The sequence below is a fragment of the Macrotis lagotis genome, chromosome 1 (genome assembly GCF_037893015.1).
Source record: "Macrotis lagotis isolate mMagLag1 chromosome 1, bilby.v1.9.chrom.fasta, whole genome shotgun sequence".
Taxonomy (NCBI): Eukaryota; Metazoa; Chordata; class Mammalia; order Peramelemorphia; family Peramelidae; genus Macrotis; species Macrotis lagotis.
Genome location: NC_133658.1, coordinates 495100529 through 495118794, shown reverse-complemented (window position 1 = coordinate 495118794; position 18266 = coordinate 495100529).

Below are 18266 nucleotides of genomic sequence, written 5' to 3'. Positions count from 1 at the left end.
GCTAGTTAATTATTAAGTGTCTGAGATCAGATTTGAACTCAGGTCCTCCTGACTCCAGGGCCGGTGCTCTATCCACTGAGCCACCTAGCTGCCCCCAACTGTCTCCATCTTGTGACTCAATCCTGACTGGCTTAGTTTCTGTTCAATTATGGATCTAGTCCAACTTCTGAGAAAACTATTCAATTATGGGAATTGGGGGAAAAATTATTGTATTGTTTGCACCTAGCCCTGTGTGGCTGGAAAACTGTATTCATCTGTTCCATATAAAGAAAGCTTCCACTCCTGAGTGGACAGTAGAACCCTCTAGGGACACCAAGGTTTGTCTAGTATGGACGTATTAGCAGCTTGCATATAGATAAGATAGCTGTTCCAAGATTCCAGATGAGGGCTGAGTTTACTGTCCTACTTTTCTTTCTTTTCCCTTCCCTTGGACTACTTCTCCTTGATGTTAGACTTCTTGCCCAGTTTGTTGTCCCATGGGGAGGTTTTGCTTATCTTAAGTCCACCTTTTGAGATGCACTATATGCTTAGAGACATTTGCTCAAGAGACTAGTGAGGCCCTAATGGTCTAATGACATTTTTTTAACTCACAAGCTAATTTCATTCTAGATTACCAGTTAGCCCTTGAATGTCTTCTTGCTGAAGAAGGTGACATATAAATTGTCAGCTATACTTCCTGTTGCACTTGGGTCAATGCTATCAGGCTAGAATGAAATTAATCTACTGAAAAGTCCCAGTAACTCAATGATCTTAACTGGAGACAGAAGTCTTCTGATAGCTGAAACTACATCAGTGGCTTTCTCCTGTCAGGAACCTGGCTGTACTCATTCTCCCTTTAGCTTTTCCTTTTAATCTTCCTCTTATTTGGCCCTCTGCTCCTTTGTTGATGCATTAATTTTTTGTCCCAATGATTTCCTGCATCTAGGCTTTTCTTCCCCTCCCCTGCCTTAGTGGACTGTCACTATCTCCTCATCTCTTAGATGCCCCTCTACCTTGTCCCCCTCATTAGTCTCTTGCCAAGAATACACAGGAATATTTTTTTGTATTGCCACCCCACCCCCTTAGACTCAATGGAGGAAGTTGGCCACCTACACTGAAGATTCTTTCTTGGCCAGAGTAGGAGAAGTTCTTTTAGATGTTCATCCCCTTGCTCCAAAGGGGAAATATCATGACCCCTCAGCAAGACCATATTTCTCTTTTCTTATTGTTAGAAGATACCTTGTTTTTCAGAGCTAAGACCAACAAGCAAACTGAACCCTGAGCTTGGCACAACAATACTTTGCTTTCATTCTCTGGAAGTACTCTGTTGCAGCTAAATCATAGAAGTGGCTCAAACTAGGCCAGGTAGTCCTTGAGCTTGGGCAGAAAGCACATTCTGGGGGAAGCTCTGTTGTAAATAGTCACTAGGCAAACATACCACCTTGTTGCTCTTATACCCCACAGCTTGAGTCTTTGTCTTGCCACCTCTATACATATCAAAGCTTAGCCTTGCTGCCTTGAGTATCCTTAGCCCTAGACCAGGTCCTGGCACACATGTCCAGTTTCCCTCCTCCAATAGAACAAAAATGACCTTTTGCTTATAACCTATGTGAACTCTTCGGTATTTATTTTATTTTTCAGAATTGACAGTTGGTGTAAATCTATTGGCTATAACCTTGTGGGCTAATGGGTAATTTATTTTTCAGGATTTACACTTTTGATATTTTAATTTGGTGAACCTGAACCTCATTAGATTCCATGAAATTAATTATCATCTCTCTGCAAATAATACTCAGATCTATTTGTCCAATACTAAATTTTCTCCTGAACTCCAGTCTCACATTTCCACCTGCTATTTTGAGATGTCAAATTGAAAATCTTATGGACATCTTAAAATCAATATGCCCCAAACAGAATTATCCCCCCCCCAAGTCCCATTCTCTTCCTAACTTGGCTATTACTGACAATGGTATGACTATCCTAGTCACCCAGGTTTAAGCATCACATTGGTTTTTCTAATGCACATATCTAACTATGTCACCCCCTTATTCAATTTCAGTGATTGCTTCCAAGAACAAATATAAAGTCCTAGTTTGACTTTTAAATACATTTACATCATTTGGTCCTTTCCTATCTTTCTAGTCTCCCAAGATGCTAGTCTTCTTGTTGATCCAACATCTTCAGACCCTGGGTATTTTTACTAGCTGTCTCCCATGGCTGGAACTCCCTCATTTCCTTCCCTGGCTTCCTTCAAGACTCAGTTATAGTTGTATCTTCTATAAGAAGTCTTTCCCAGTTTTTCTTAATCTTGGTACTTTCCCTCTAATAATTTATCTCCAAATTATTCCTATATCTCATTATATCTCATATCATTTTGGCACATAGCTTTTTCATGTTATTGGCTCCTTTTATAGCAGGAATTTTTTTTTTTGCTTTCTTTGGATGTTTGGAATTTTTGATTGTGAGGATGTGAGGCCTAGGTTCTGACCTCAGTCATTCTGAAGAAGATTAACTCAAAGCTAATTCACAATTGAACCATGGGACAATGGCCACCAGTACCACCATTTTTTTCTGCTCTTTTTTGAGGAGGAAAAAGAAATGATAGGGCTGTATTCATTTGGGCTGCTAACCCATGTAAAAAGTATGTTCTGATGCAAGAAAGTTACATTCCTTCATCAGGGTTTTAAGTTTAAAATGTTTATTCTCTAGTGCCATTGGCTTGAGCTCTCACTGGTTATGCTTACCCCACTATACCTGTGACTAATGCCCCATTCCATTTAAACCACTTAACATTTATTAACTTTTTATAAAAGGATATTTATTTAGAAAATATATCAATATCAAAAGTATATAAATATTGCCCTCCAACACATCAGGCCATACTTTACCCTGTCCTACCCTGTCTTTGGGGAAAATTACCTCAGTATAATTTCTAAATCATCAGAGCTTGTCCTGTACCACCACAGTCATGCCCTCAAAAGTTATTCATGAGGCATTGATTCTTTGTTGGCTGTAAATCCCAGCATGGACATATAGTTGAGTCTTTAGACAACTTAGAAGCTTGTTCTTCCACTTTTGAAACTCACAAGTTCTCCAATCCCTTTATCTAAACTGAAAAAGAATAGATAGCAATATAAAAGGATCAAGGTTCATTCTCCTGGGACCACACATCAGCCTCAGAGGGAAGAAATTCCAAAGAGCAAAACATTACAGCATTGTTTCTCACCAGTGACCTTTAATAAAGGAATTAAACCAAGAGAAAGTAGTTGAAAAGAATGGTGAAGGCTCTGCTGGCTTAATGATTCTTTTTTTTAATTTATTTTTTAATTTAATATTTATTCTCATTTTGTACAAATAATGTTTTTATACATTAATAAAATATACTTGTTTAAGAGTAAATGAAATACCCCCTCCCCCATATATATATAGACTTGCTTGAGCAATAAAGTAAAGGGGAAAGAAAAAATTAAAATAAAAAAAATAATAGTAATAATTGTAGGTATGGCCAGGTGGCGCAATGGACGAAGCACCAGCCCTGGAGCCATGAGCACCCGAGCCCACATCCGGCCCATACACCCAACACTCACCCAGCCATGTGACATGCAAGATACCCAAACCCCACTGCCCTGCAAAAACCAAAAAAAAAGAAAAAAAGACCCAAAATAAAATAAAAAAGTAATAATAGTAGGGGTGGCTGGGTGGTATATAGAGCATTGGCCCTTGAGCCAGGTGCACCCGGGTCTAAATCTGGCCTCAGACACCCAACGGTCACCCTGCTATGCGGCCCCAGGCAGGCCACCCAGCCCCATTTGCCCTGTACCCCCCAAAATAATAATAATAAAAAATGTGCTTGAGTCTTTGTTCCAACACCAACAACTCTGTCATGGGTGGATCACATTCTTTATGATAAGTCCATCAAAAAAGTTACTTCCAGATTTTTCCACCATTGCCACATTGCTGATCGCGACTCCCTCCTTTCATATTTCTCCACTACCATGTACTATATTTTCTCTCTCCTTTCACTCTGACTCTGCTGTAGGGTAGCTGAGTGGCTCAGCAGACAGATCCCCGGCTCTGGGGCCAAGAGGCCCTGAGCCCCCATACCACCCCTTAGACCTAGCATCCACCTGGCCCTATGGTCCTGAACAGGCCTTCCAATCCCAGCCCCTTGCAAGAAGTAAAAAAGAAAATGTGCTATATCTGACCACTCTCCCCCCATGGTCCGTCCTCTCCTCCATCACTCACATCCCCACCCTTCCCCCTGGCCCCTGCCTTCTTACTCCAGATGCCTATACCTCATTGAGTATATATGCTGTTTCCTCTCCTAGCCACCTCTGATGAGAGTGAAGATTCCCTCATTCCCCTTTTCTTTCCCGCTTCCATATCATTGCAATAGCTCATTGTAATAAAGAAAAATCTTATTATATGAAATATCTTGGCCTATTCCCCCTGTCCTTTTTCTTTCTCCAATTACATTTCCCTTTTTTTCTCTTGACTCCATTTTTATACAATATTTTATCTTCAAATTCAAGCTTTCTCCTGTGCTTCAACTATAAAAGCTCCCTCTACCTTCTCTATTAACTGAGAAGGCTTATATGAGTATTATCAGTGTCATTTTTCTATACAGGAATACATGCAGTTCATCATCAAGTCCCTCATATTTTCCACCTCTCCTCAAATCTCCATGCTTCACCTAAGTCCTCTATCTGAAGATCAAACCTTCTATTCAGCTCTGGCCATTCCAACAGGAACATTTGAAATTCCCCTGGTTCATTAAAAGTCCATCTTTTTTCTTCCGGCCAAGATGGCGGAGAGAAGACAGGCACAGTTCTAAATTCTCCTGAACTCTTCCCCATCTATCACATGAAACAAACCTCTTAAAAGAATTCTGAACCAGGAGACCCAGAAAGAAAAGCCAAGAGAGGAAAATCTACCTCAGGATTTGTCTCCCACAGCAGCCTTGGCTGAGTACCGGCAGGTGAGTCTGGGCTCCTAGGGAAGATCAGCCCAGGATCAGCCAGATTAACAGTTGAATCAGAACCAGGAGTCTGAGGGCCCGAGAGCCGGTCCTGCGGGATCAGTGGTGGGGCTGGACGAAGGGGGCTTGGGTCCACGGGGAAGCAGAGATGCTGGTGTTGGTGCTGTCCCCCTGGAGCTTGGGGAAGGGGCTGCGGGGAGAGGTCTGGTGCAGGAGAGCTGCGGACACCATCGCTGGGCTCCTCAGGTCTGAGAAACTCTGAGTCCACGCCTCCATTGCACAGAGGTCTCCTCCCAAACAAATGCAAACTACTTCTGCCTCAGGCCCAGGTGTGTGAGCAGAAGAACCTGCCCAGCTGAGGAATGACCTCAGGCCAGGGTAAAGCCCACCATTGAGTGAAGGCAAAAGAATTCACTAGTTCCAGCTCCTCCCTTCTAGCAAAGGGAGAAGGCCTCCCAACCAAGGTCACAGACACCCCAGAGAGGGCAACCAGATCCTCCTACTGGCCAGCCAGAGAAACTGCACTCAGTGAAGCCTTTAGCGATCCCAAGCCCAGGTGAACCAGCCCCACCCAAATCAAGGTCTTAGCATAATGAAGAAGGGTCAGCGGCAAGGTGGATACATAGAAAAATTCCTGGAAGGGAAAGATCCCAACTCAGAGAGACCTGGAACCTCTGAGGAGAATACAATCTGGTCTCTAGCACAGAAAGACTTCCGTGAAGAAATAGGGAAGGAGCTTAAAAATTTGGGAGAGACAATTAATACCTTGCAACAAGAAAAAAAAAACCTTAGAAAGTACAATTGGACAAACACAAAAGAGAATAAATCTCTCAGATCCTCAAATGAGCAAATGCAAAAAGAAATTAATTCTCTCAAAACCTCAGTTGGTCAAATGGAAAGCTCTTTCAAAAGTAGAATTGACCAATTGGAAAAGGAGTTGCAAAAGGTTAATGAAGAAAACTCCTCCCCTCAAAAAAGAACAGAGTCCACAGAAACTAATGACTCCATTAGACAACAAGAGTCAGTTAAACAAAATAAAAAAATAGAAAAAATAGAAGGAAAATGTAAAATACCTCATCAACAAAATTACTGACCTCAAGAATAAATCGAGGAGGGGCAACCTGAAAATTATAGGACTTCCTGAAAACATTGAAGAGAAAAAAAGCCTGGACTTAATATTACAGGATCTAGTGATGGAAAACTGCCCTGATATCATGGAATCAGAGGGCAAAGTAGTTATTGAAAGAGTACATCGATCCCCACCAGAAAAAGATCCTAAAATGAAAACACCAAGGAATGTGGTGGCCAAACTGCAAAACTATCAGATAAAAGAGAAAATCCTGCAAGCAGCCAGAAAGAAGCAATTTAAATATCAAGGAGCTACAGTAAGGATCACGCAGGACCTGGCTGCATCAACTATAAGGGATCGAAGGGCCTGGAACAAGATATTTCGAAGAGCACGGGAACTTGGAATGCAGCCGAGAATCTACTTTCCTGCAAAGCTGAGCCTTCTCTTCCAGGGAAAAAGATGGACATTTAACGAAATGGAAGAGTTCCAAAAATTTCTGATGAAAAGACCAGAGGTAAAAAGAAAATGTGGATATCAAACAGGAGGTTCAAGAGACACATGTAAAGGTAAAAAAAAAAGGGGGGGGGTGGTAAAAGGAAAAAAAATGCAATCCAGTAAGTTGAAACTGGCTATATTCCAGCATGGGGGGCGGGGAGAGACTCTCATAAATCCTGAGAAATGTAACTCTAACAGAGAGAATATACCTAGCCAGAAATGATGGACATCCATGACCTATCCATGAGACTGCTATCTAATGGGATGTAACTGGCTTTAACCTCACTTGTGAGAAAGACTCTAATAACTCTCAAGAATTTTTACTCTATTCAATATAATATACTGAACTAGAAGGGACAGACACCCAGAATTTTCTATGACCTAGATAGAATGATCTAAAAACATGCACTACCTCCCTAAAAAGGGGGACAGGAAAGAGACAGGAGGAGGGAGGGGATTGAATGGCACAAATCTCATTACACTAAGAGGTACAAAAAACCTATGGTAATAGAGGGGAAGAAGTGAGCAGAGGAGAAACACCTGAATCTTCTTCTCATCAGACTTGGCTTAAAGTCAACCTACACATACTCAGTTAACTTATAAAACATCTAACCTTTCAAGTATTAAAAGGGGAAAAGGGGAGGGGGGATGGAGAAAGGGAAGGGGACTAGGGGAAATAAGGGGAAATAACAAAAGGAAGGGAAGGGAACAGGGAAAGGGGAAAGAAAGGGGAGGGTGTGATATAGGAAGACAAACATACTGAAGGGGGTGGTATTCAAAAACAAAATACTGGGGAATATGGATAAAAGTGGGGGGAAGGGGGAAAATAGAAACAGAGGGAAGATAGCACAGAGGGCAATAAAGAATTAGTAATCATAACCTTAAATGTGAATGGGATGAACTCTCCCTTAAAAGGTAAGCAAATAGCAAAGTGGATTAAAAACCAGAATCCTACAATATGCTGCTTACAAGAAACTCATTTGAAGCAGAGAGATACATATAGAGTAAAGGTAAAAGGTTGGAGCAAAATATATTTTGCTTCACCTGAAGTAAAAAAAGCAGGGGTAGCAATCCTTATCTCAGACAAAGCAGCAGCAAAAATAGATAGCGTTAAAAGAGATAAGCAAGGAAACTTTATCCTCCTAAAAGGTACCATAGACAATAAAGTCATTTCAATATTGAATGTATATGCACCCAGTGGGACAGCACCCAAATTCTTAGAGAAGCTGAAAGAATTACAGGAAGACATAGACAGCAAAACTCTACTAGTAGGAGACCTCAACCTCCCGCTATCAGATCTAGATAAATCAAATCATAAAACAAACAAGAAAGAAATTAGGGAGGTAAATACATTGTTAGAAAAATTAGATATGGTAGACTTATGGAGGAAACTGAATGGGGATAGGAAGGAATATACCTTTTTCTCTGCAGTACATGGAACTTATACAAAAATTGACCATGTACTAGGACATAAAAACCTAATGATCAACTGCAGAAAGGCAGAAATAGTGAATACATCTTTCTCAGATCACAATGCAATAAAAGTCATATGCAATACTGGGCCAAGGATATACAGACCCAGAGCAAATTGGAAACTGAATAACCTCATTTTAAAAAATGAGTGGGCCAAAAACACATTATAGAAAGAATTAACCATTTTATCTTAGATAATGATAATTATGAAGCAACATACCAAAACCTATGGGATTCATTCAAAGCAACTCTCAGGGGATATATTATAGCTCTAAATGCTTATATGAATAAATTGGAGAAAGAGGAAATCAATGAACTAAACATGCAACTAAAAAAAATTAGAGAAAGAACAAATCAAAAATCCCCAATCAAATACCAAATTAGAAATTTTAAAAATCAAAGGAGAAATTAATAAAATTGAAAGCAAAAAACTATTGAATTAATAAATAAAACCAAAAGTTGGTATTATGAAAAAACCAATAAAATTGATAAACCTCTGGTCAATTTGATTAAAAAAAGAAAGAAGAAAACCAAGTTGCTAGTATTATAAATGAAAAAGGTGAACTCACCACCCATGAGGAGGAAATTAAAGTAATAATTCGAAATTATTTTGCCCAACTCTATGCCAATAAATTTGATAATCTAAGTGAAATGGATGAATATTTACAAAAATATAAGTTGCCCAGGTTAAATGAAGAAGAGATTAAATACCTGAACAACCCTATCTCAGAAAAAAGAAATTCAACAAGCCATTATTGAACTCCCTAAAAAAAAATCTCCAGGGCCTGATGGATTCACAAGGGAATTCTACCAAACATTTAAGGAATAATTGGTTCCAATCCTATATAAACTCTTTGGAAAAATAGGGAAAGATGGAACTCTGCCTAACTCTTTCTATGAAACCAATATGGTACTGTTACCTAAACCAGGAAGAGTTAAAACAGAGAAAGAAAATTATAGACCTATTTCCCTGATGAATATAGATGCAAAAATCCTAAATAAAATCTAAGCAAAATGACTACAAGTCATCACTAGGATAATACATTATGATCAAGTAGGATTTATTCCAGGAATGCAGGGTTGGTTCAATATTGGGAAAACTGTTAGTATACTCAATTATATCAATAACAAACCTATCAGAAATCATATGATCATATCAATAGATGCTGAAAAAGCTTTTGACAAAATACAGCCTCCATTCCTATTAAAAATACTAGAGAGTGTAGGAATAAATGGACTGTTCCTTAAAATAATTAGCAGTATCTATCTGAAACCATCAACATGCATTATATTCAATGGGGAGAGGCTAGAGGCATTCCCAATAAGATCAGGTGTCAAACAAGGGTGCCCATTATCACCACTACTATTCAATATTGTATTAGAAATGTTAGCATCAGCAATTAGAGAAGAAAAAGAAATTGAAGGAATTAGAATTGGGAAGGAAGAGACAAAACTCTCAGTCTTCGCAGATGACATGATGGTCTACCTAGAGAATCCCAAGAAATCATCTAAAAAACTACTGGAAACAATTAGCAGTTTTAGCAAAGTTGCAGGTTATATAATAAACCCCATAAATCCTCAACTTTTCTATATATGTCTAGCAAGAAACAGCAGGAACAGCTAGATAGAGAAATCCCATTCAAAGTAACCTCAGACAGTGTAAAATACTTGGGAATCTATTTGCCAAGACAGATTCAGAATCTTTTTGAAAACAATTATAAAACACTTCTCACACAAATTAAATCAGATTTAAATAACTGGGCAAATATCAACTGCTCATGGATAGGGAGAGCTAATATAATAAAAACAAAAATTCTACCAAAACTAAACTATCTGTTTAGTGCCCTACCAATCAAAATTCCAAAAAAATTACTTTAATGAGTTAGAAAAAATTGCAAGTAAATTCATATGGAGAAATAAAAAGTCAAGAATCGCCAGAAGCTTAATGAAAAAAAAAATGCAAACGGAGGTGGCTTAGCACTACCCAATCTAAAATTATATTATAAAGCATCAGTCATCAAAACTGTTTGGTATTGGCTAAGAAACAGAGTGGTGGACCAGTGTAATAGACTAGGTGTAAAAGCAGGAGAGGAGTATAGTAATCTGCTGTTTGATAGACCCAAAGAGTCTGGCCACTGGGATAAAAACTCCCTCTTTGATAAAAACTGCTGGGATAATTGGAAGTTAGTATGGAAGAAACTTAGATTAGACCAACACCTCACACCCTTTACCAAGATAAGATCCAAATGGTTACAGGACATAGACATAAAAAACAATACTATAAGCAAATTAGAAGATCAAGGACTAGTCTACCTGTCAGATCTATGGAAAGGGGAACAGTTTATGACTAATGAAGAGTTGGAGAACATCACTAAAAACCAATTAGATGATTTCGATTACATTAAATTAAAAAGCTTTTGCACAGATAAAACCAATGTAATCAAGATCAAAAGAAAAGTAGTAAATTGGGAAACAATCTTCACAATTAATGATGCTGACAAAAGGACTCATTTCTAAAATATACAGAGAACTGAGTCATATTTTTAAAACAAAAAGCCATTCCCCAATTGACAAATGGTCAAAGGATATGCAAAGGCAATTTACAGATGAGGAGATCAAAGCAATCCATAGCCATATGAAAAATGCTCTAAATCATTAATTATTAGAGAAATGCAAATTAAAGCTTCTCTGAGGTACCACCTCACACCTCTCAGATTGGCCAATATGACCAGGAAGGATAATGATCATTGTTGGAAGGGTTGTGGGAAATCTGGGACACTATTACACTGTTGGTGGAGCTGTGAACTCATCCAACCCTTCTGGAGAGCTATTTGGAACTATGCCCAAAGGGAAACAAAAATGTGCATACCCTTTGACCCAGCAATACCACTACTGGGTCTATACCCTGAAGAGATGAGGAAAAAGGGTAAAAACATTACATGTACAAAAATATTTATAGCAGCCCTGTTTGTGGTGGCAAAGAATTGGAAATCCAGTAAATGTCCTTCAATTGGGGAATGGCTTAGCAAACTGTGGTATATGTATGTCATGGAACACTATTGTTCTATTAGAAACCAGGAGGGATGGGATTTCAGGGAAACCTGGAGGGATTTGCATGAACTGATTCTGAGTGAGATGAGCAGAACCGGAAACACTTTGTACACCCTAACAGCAACATGGGAGTGATGTTCAACCTTGAAGGACTTGCTCATTCCATCAGTGCAACAATTGGGAACAAATTTGGGCTGTCTGCAAAGGAGAGTACCATCTGTATCCAGATAAGGAGCTGTGGAGTTTGAACAAAGTACAAGGACTATTCCCTTTAATTTGGAAAAAGAAAACAACAGATATCTTATTGTCTGATCTGGTTACCTCCGAGAATTCTGTTCTCTTTAAGGATATGATTTCTCTCTCATCACACCCAATTTGGAGCAAGGTACAACATGGAAACAAAGTAAAGACTGACAGTGTGCTATCTGTGGGGTGGGGGTGGGGGAGGGAAGCAAGATTGGGAGAAAATTGTAAAATTCAAATAATATCTTTAATTTAAAAAAAAAGAAAAAAAAATCCATCTTTTTCCCTGGAAGAGGACATTCAGCCTTGCTGGGTAGTTGATTCTTGGCTGCATTCTAAGCTCTTTTGCCTTCCGGTATATTATATTCCAAGCCCTACGAGCTTCCAATGTAGTTGCTGCTAAGTCCTGTGTGATCCTGACTGCAGCTCCATGATATTTGAATTGTGTCCTTCTGGCTGCTTGTAATATTTTCTCTTTGATTTGGGAGTTCTGGAACTTGGCTATAATATTCCTAGGGGTTGGATTTTTGGGATCCCTTTCTCAGGGGGATCTGTGGATTCTCTCCATTTCTATTTTACCCTCTGCTTCTAGGATATGAGGGCAATTTTCCTGTAGTAATTTTTTGAAAATAATGTCAAGGCTCTTTTCCTGACCATGACTTTCAGGTATTCCAATAATTTTTAAATTATCTTTCCAAAGTCTGTTTTCCATATCAGTTGTTTTTTCAATAAGATGTTTTACATTTTCTTCTAATTTTTCATTTTTTGGTTTTGAAGTATTGATTACTGATTTCTGGTAAATTCATCAATCTCCCTGAGTTCTATTCTTTGTCTGAAGGATTTGTTTTCCTCAGAGAGTTTTCTTATCTCTTTTTTCCATCTGGCCAATTTTGCTTTTTAAAGCATTCTTCTCCTCAATAACTTTTTGAACTGTTTTATCCATTTGACCTAAGCTGGTTTATAACATGCTATTTTCTTCAGCATTTTTTTTGGATTTCCTTGACTAGGCTGCTGACTTCATTTTCATGTTTTTCCTGCATCTCTCTCATTTCTTTCCCCAGTTTTTCTTCTAACTCCCTCATTTGATTTTCAAAGTCTTTTTTGAGCTCTGTCATAGCCTGAGCCCAATTTCTGTTTTTCTTGGAGTCTTTAGGAGCTTGCCCTTCCTCATCTTCAGACTGAGTATTTTGATCCTTCTTGGGCTCATATGCAAAATATTTCTCAATGGTGTTCCTCTTGTTTCTCTGCTTGCTCATTTTCCCAGCCTGAGTCTGGTTTTGGGGTGCTTCCTGAGCTTTTGGGACACTCCCACAAGAATCTCAGTGTGTGAGGCTCTGTCCTCCCTCCTGGTCTGTGAATGACCATATGCACCCCTCTCTGCCACGGGGCTGAGGTAAAGAGGGCCCTGCTGTTCTGTGGGGGGGTGCCCTAGACTGCATAAGGATCTGAATGTGGTCAGAGCCCCAGAGTCCTTTTCCAGGGGCAGAGGACACAGCTGGGCAGTCTCTCTTCACTCCCCTCCCTAGGTTCAATGGGCTCATGCCCTGGGGGCTCCTGCTTATCAGCTCCTCTTGCTTCTGTTTCCTGGAAATTGGCTGTGCCACTCTCTGTGTGCCCTGAGGGCTGGGCTTCACGTGCTCTGACAGAGGCCCCCCGCTGTTCCCCCACTTTGTGCCTGGTGCTCCCCGGGATGTAGCTCAGGAAACTCCCCCGCTGCTGTGAGCCCAGCTCCCAGCACCCTGGGGCTGCTTCCGGGAGGCTGAAGTTCTTTCACTCTGGCGGGCCACCCCTCTGGCAGCTGCCCCTCTGACCCCAGAGAGCAGAGCCTTTCTGTTCTTTTCCAGGTTACCTTGAGTAGGAGAACTGCCTCACTGGGTCCCTTTGTGGGTTCTGTCTCTCGAAAATTTAGTTACAGTCCTTAGTTTATGAGTTTTTTGAGAGAGCGCCTAGGAGATGTTCCTCTCTTGCGGCCATCTTGGCTCTGCCCCCTGGCTTAGTGATTCTTAAAGGTACCAACAGTTCTGGCTATGCAGTGAATCAGAGGATTTTTTTTTAACCATGGGCTTAGTCAACTGGAACCAATTACAGAAAATTTCTCTAATGTTTCTGCAAAGTATATCTATAACACATTATTTTAACACTCCCAGAGTATTCTCTCTTATATTCCCTAAATTTTTCTTTATGGAGAATTAGTATTGGCCGAGTATGTACTTTGCACCAATTCTCTGTTATAAAGATATTGCTTACTTCAGTTTGGGGAGGAAGATGTTTTTGGGGGGAAGTGTTCTTTTGGACATGTTGAGTTTGAAGATGTCTATGGCACACAGGTTCAAGGTCTTCAATAAGGCAGTAGAGATGTAATATTGGAGGTCAGGAGAGAAGTTAGAGGTATAAGTAGATCTGAGAATCATCATAGAAATGATGACTGAATTAACAGAAGCTGATGAAATCACCAGGTGATATAATGTAGAAGGAAAAGAGGCCAAGGACAGAACTCAGGGGACATGTGGGAATGATCTAGATGAAAATCAAAGAATTCTAGGAAGAACTCAGAGTCAAAAGGAGACACTGGAGCTTTAATATCACAAAGGTGATGCAGTGGAAGGAGGGTCAGGAAGGTTCATCTTTCTGATTTCAAATCTGGCCTCAAATACCCTGGGCAAGTCACTTAATCCTGTTTGCCACAGTTTCTTCATCCTAAACTGGAGAAGGAAATGGCTGAGCCTGGAGTTTCCTGAAGAATTCAAATCCTCTCTTAGATATTTACTAGTTGTGTGACCCTTGGCAAGTTACTTAATCTCTGTTTGCCTTTATCACTGGAAAAGAAAATTCTAAACCACTCCAGTATCCTTCCCCTCCTGGATCACTACTTTGTTCTGGTGGAGAGGTTTATATAGCTAAATAAAACTTATGCCATGCAGGGTTACTCATTAGTGGAGAGCATGGAGAAAGAAATGGGAAACCATTCCAGCATCTTTTCCAAGAAAACTCCATGGACAGTATAAAAATGATAAAATATATGACACTGGAAGATAAGACCCTCATGTGGCAAGGTCTCCAGCATGTTACTGGGGAAGAGTGGATGACAACTATAAGTAGCTCCAGAAAGAATGAAATGGCTGGATAAATGCCAAAAGGAAACTCAGCTGCAGATGTTTCTGATGATGAAAGGGAAGTCCAATCCAAAGATGAATATTGTATAAAAACCTGGAATATAGGATTTATGATCTTAGTATATGAAATACAAGATCTATAAACTAAATGTGATCAAATAGGAAATGGAAGATTAGAAATCAACATCTTGGGTGTCAGTAAACTTAAATGGATGGGAATGGATGAATTTAATTCAGATAATTGGAAGATATACTATTGTGGACAAGAATCCCTTAGAAGAAATAGTGTAGCTTTCTAGTCTAGAAAGAGGTGAGAAAAGCAGTACTAGAATGTAATTTCAAAAATGACAGAATGATATCTATTCAAATCTAAGACAAAGCATTCAAAAATCGCAATAATATAAGTCTATGCTTCAACCACAGAGGCCAATGTTATTCAGTTCTATGAAGACCCACATCTTCTAAAAATAACTTCGTAACACTATTGTTCTATTAGAAACCAGGAGGGACAGGATTTCAGGGAAGCCTGGAGGGATTTGCATGAACTGATGCTGAGTGAGATGAGCAGAACCGGAAAAACACTGTACACCCTAACAGCAACATGGGGGTGATGATCAACCTTGATGGACTTGCTCATTCCATCAGTGCAACAATCAGGAACAATATTGGGCTATCTGCAGAGGAGAGTGCTATCTGTATCCAGATAAGGAGCTGTGGAGTTTGAACAAAGTTCAAGGACTATTCCCTTTAATTTAGGAAAAAAGAGATCTTTTTGTCTGATCTTGTTACCTCTTAGACTTCTCTTCTTTAAGGATATGATTTCTCTCTCATCACACCCAATTTGGATCAAGGTACAACATGGAAACAAAGTAAAGACTGACAGATTGCTTTCCATGGTGGGGTGGGGGGGAGGGAAGTAAGATTGGGGGGGAAATTGTAAAACTCAAATAATATTTTTAATAAAAATTAATTTAGCAAAATAACTTCATAAAAGATGTTACATTCATTGTAGGGAATTAATATGTTAAAGTAGGAAATCAAAAGATAGTTGGGGTGGCACAGTGGATAGAGCACTGACCCTGGAGTAAGGAGGACCTGAGTTTAAATCTGATCTCAGACACTTAATAATTACCTAGCGGTGTGACTTTGGGCAAGTCACTTAACCCCACTGCCTTGCTGAAAAAAACAAACAAAAAGTTAGTTGAAATAACAGGCAAATTTAGCCTTAGATTAAAAAAAAGAAAACAGGAAAGAGACTAATAAAATGTTGTTCAGGGGGCGGCTAGGTGGTGCAGTGGATAGAGCACCAGCCCTGGAGTCAGGAGTACTTGAGTTCAAATCTGACCTCAGACACTTGATAATTACCTAGCTGTGTGGCCTTGGGCAAGCCACTTAACCCCATTTGCCTCACAAAAACCTAAAAACAAAATGTTGTTCAGATAACTCACTCATCATAGCAAATACCTTTTCAACAATCCCAAAATGAGATCAGATCATGAGTTTCTTATTGCAAAATTCAAACTTAAAATTGAAGAAAGTAAGGAAAACCATTAGACCCTATAGGTATGCCCTAAATAAATAGGATCCCTTATGAATAAGAACTGGAAGTGATGACTAGATTTAAGGTATGAGAGCTGATAAAGGGCCTGTAGAACTATGGAATGAGGTTTACAATATTGTACAGGAGGAAGAAAAATAATCTTAAAGGGAAAAAGAAGAGTGTGAAAGCAAAATGATTTTCTGATGAGGCTTTCAAGTAACTTTGGGAGGGAGGAAAGTGAAAGTGAAATATGGAATTTCAGAGACTAGCAAGAAGAGAAGAATTTATTAAATGGGCAATGCAGAGGAAATAGAAGAGAACAATAGAATGAGAAAAAGGCAAGCTATCTTCAAGAAAATAAGAGTTATCAAGGGAACATTTAATGCAAAAGTGGACATGATAAAAGAAAAGAATGGTAGAGACTTAACAGAATTAGAAGGCTTTAAGAAGTAGCAAGAATATACAAAAACATCATCCAAGAAAGATTTTAACCACAATGGTGTAGTTACTGATCTAAAGTCACACATCCTAGAGAATGAAGTTAAGTGGACCATTGCTACAATGAAACTAGTGAAATAATGGAAGTCCAGTTGAGCTATTTAAAATTCTAAAAGATGATGTTGTTAAAAGTCCTGCATTCAATATGCCAGCAAATTTGGAAAACTCAATAATGGTCACTGGCTTGAAAAAGATCAGTTTAGTATCAATCAACTGGGGACAATGCCACAGAATGTTCAAATTCATGAACAAATTGCACTCATTTCTCAGGTCTGCAAAGTTCTGTTTAAACTTACATAAGTCAGATTTTAGCAATATGTGAATGAGAATTACTGGAAACGTGGGCTGTTTTTCAAAGAGGTAGATTGACTAGAGACCAAATTACCAACATTTGCTGGATTATGGAGAAAACATGTTTTGACGACTATACTAAAGTCTTGGACTATGTGGATCACAACAAAATGTGACAAGTCCTCAAAGAGATGGACATTGCATAGCCAGATTATCTTACTTGTCTCTAGAGGAAACTACATACAGGTCAAGAAGCAATGGGGGGGGGGGGGCTAGGTGGCATAGTGGATAAAGCACGGGCCCTGGAGTCAGGAGTACTTGGATTCAAATCTGATCTCAGACAATAATTACCTAGCTGTGTAGCCTTGGGCAAGCCACTTAACCCTCTTTGCCTTGCAAAAACCTAAAAAAAAAAAAAAAAAAAGCAATGGTGAGATCCAACTATGAAAATTGATTGGTTTAAATTAAGAAAGAACATGACAAGACTATATGATGTCATCTTATTTATTTAAGTTATATGTAGAGTCTATCATGCAAAATGCCAGCTTGGATGAATCAAAAGCCAGAATTAAGTTTGCTGGGAGAAATATCAATGAACTCCAACATGTAGATGATACCACTCTGAGGGCAGAAAGTGAAAAATTAAGAAGCCTTTTGATGAAGATAAAAGAGAAAGTGTAAAAACTAGCTTGAAGCTTAAAATTAAAAAAAAAAACACCTAACATTCTTTGTAGTTTATCAAAGATCACTACAGACAGTGACTGCAGCCAAGAAATTGAAAGGTTCTAGTTTTTTGGGAAAAAAAGTTATGGAAAAAAGATGGAAAGCATACTAAAAAAGCAGAGACATCATCAACTTGCTGACAAAATGTGCAAAGCTGACAAGCAAGGTGGCACAGTAGATAAAGTTCTGGGACTAAAGTTTGGAAGACTCATTTTTCTGAGTTCAAATATGACCTCAGACACTGTGTGATTTAACCCCGCACTGACTTAACCCTGTTTGCCTCAGTTTCCTTCTCTGTAAAAGGAGCTGGAGAATGAAATGGTAAACCCCTCTTGTATCTTTGCCAAATAAACCCCAAATGGGGTCACTCAGAGTCAGAGATGACTGATCAAGTCATTCCTAGCTGATCATTGTACAATATTGTTCTAATTGTAGAATACTTTCTACTGGTTCTGCTTATTTCATTTTGTATCAATTCATAGAAGTCATCCTACTTGTCATTTCTTATAACACAATAGTATTCCAATACAATCATATACTATAATTTGTTCAACCATTCCCCATTTGATGGGCAATCCTTCAATTTTCAATTCTTTGCTACCATAAAGAGATGCCATAATTTTCTTTACATGTAGGTCCTTCACTTTTTAATTTGATCTCTTTGGAATATAGATCTAATAGTGATATTGCTAGGTCAAAGGACATGCAGTTTTATAGGTCTTTGGGCATATCCCCTTTTGAGAGACAAGTATGAAAGAGAAAAGAAATTAGAGTAATGTGAAATGAGAAATAAGAGGAAAATTTCAGAAAATG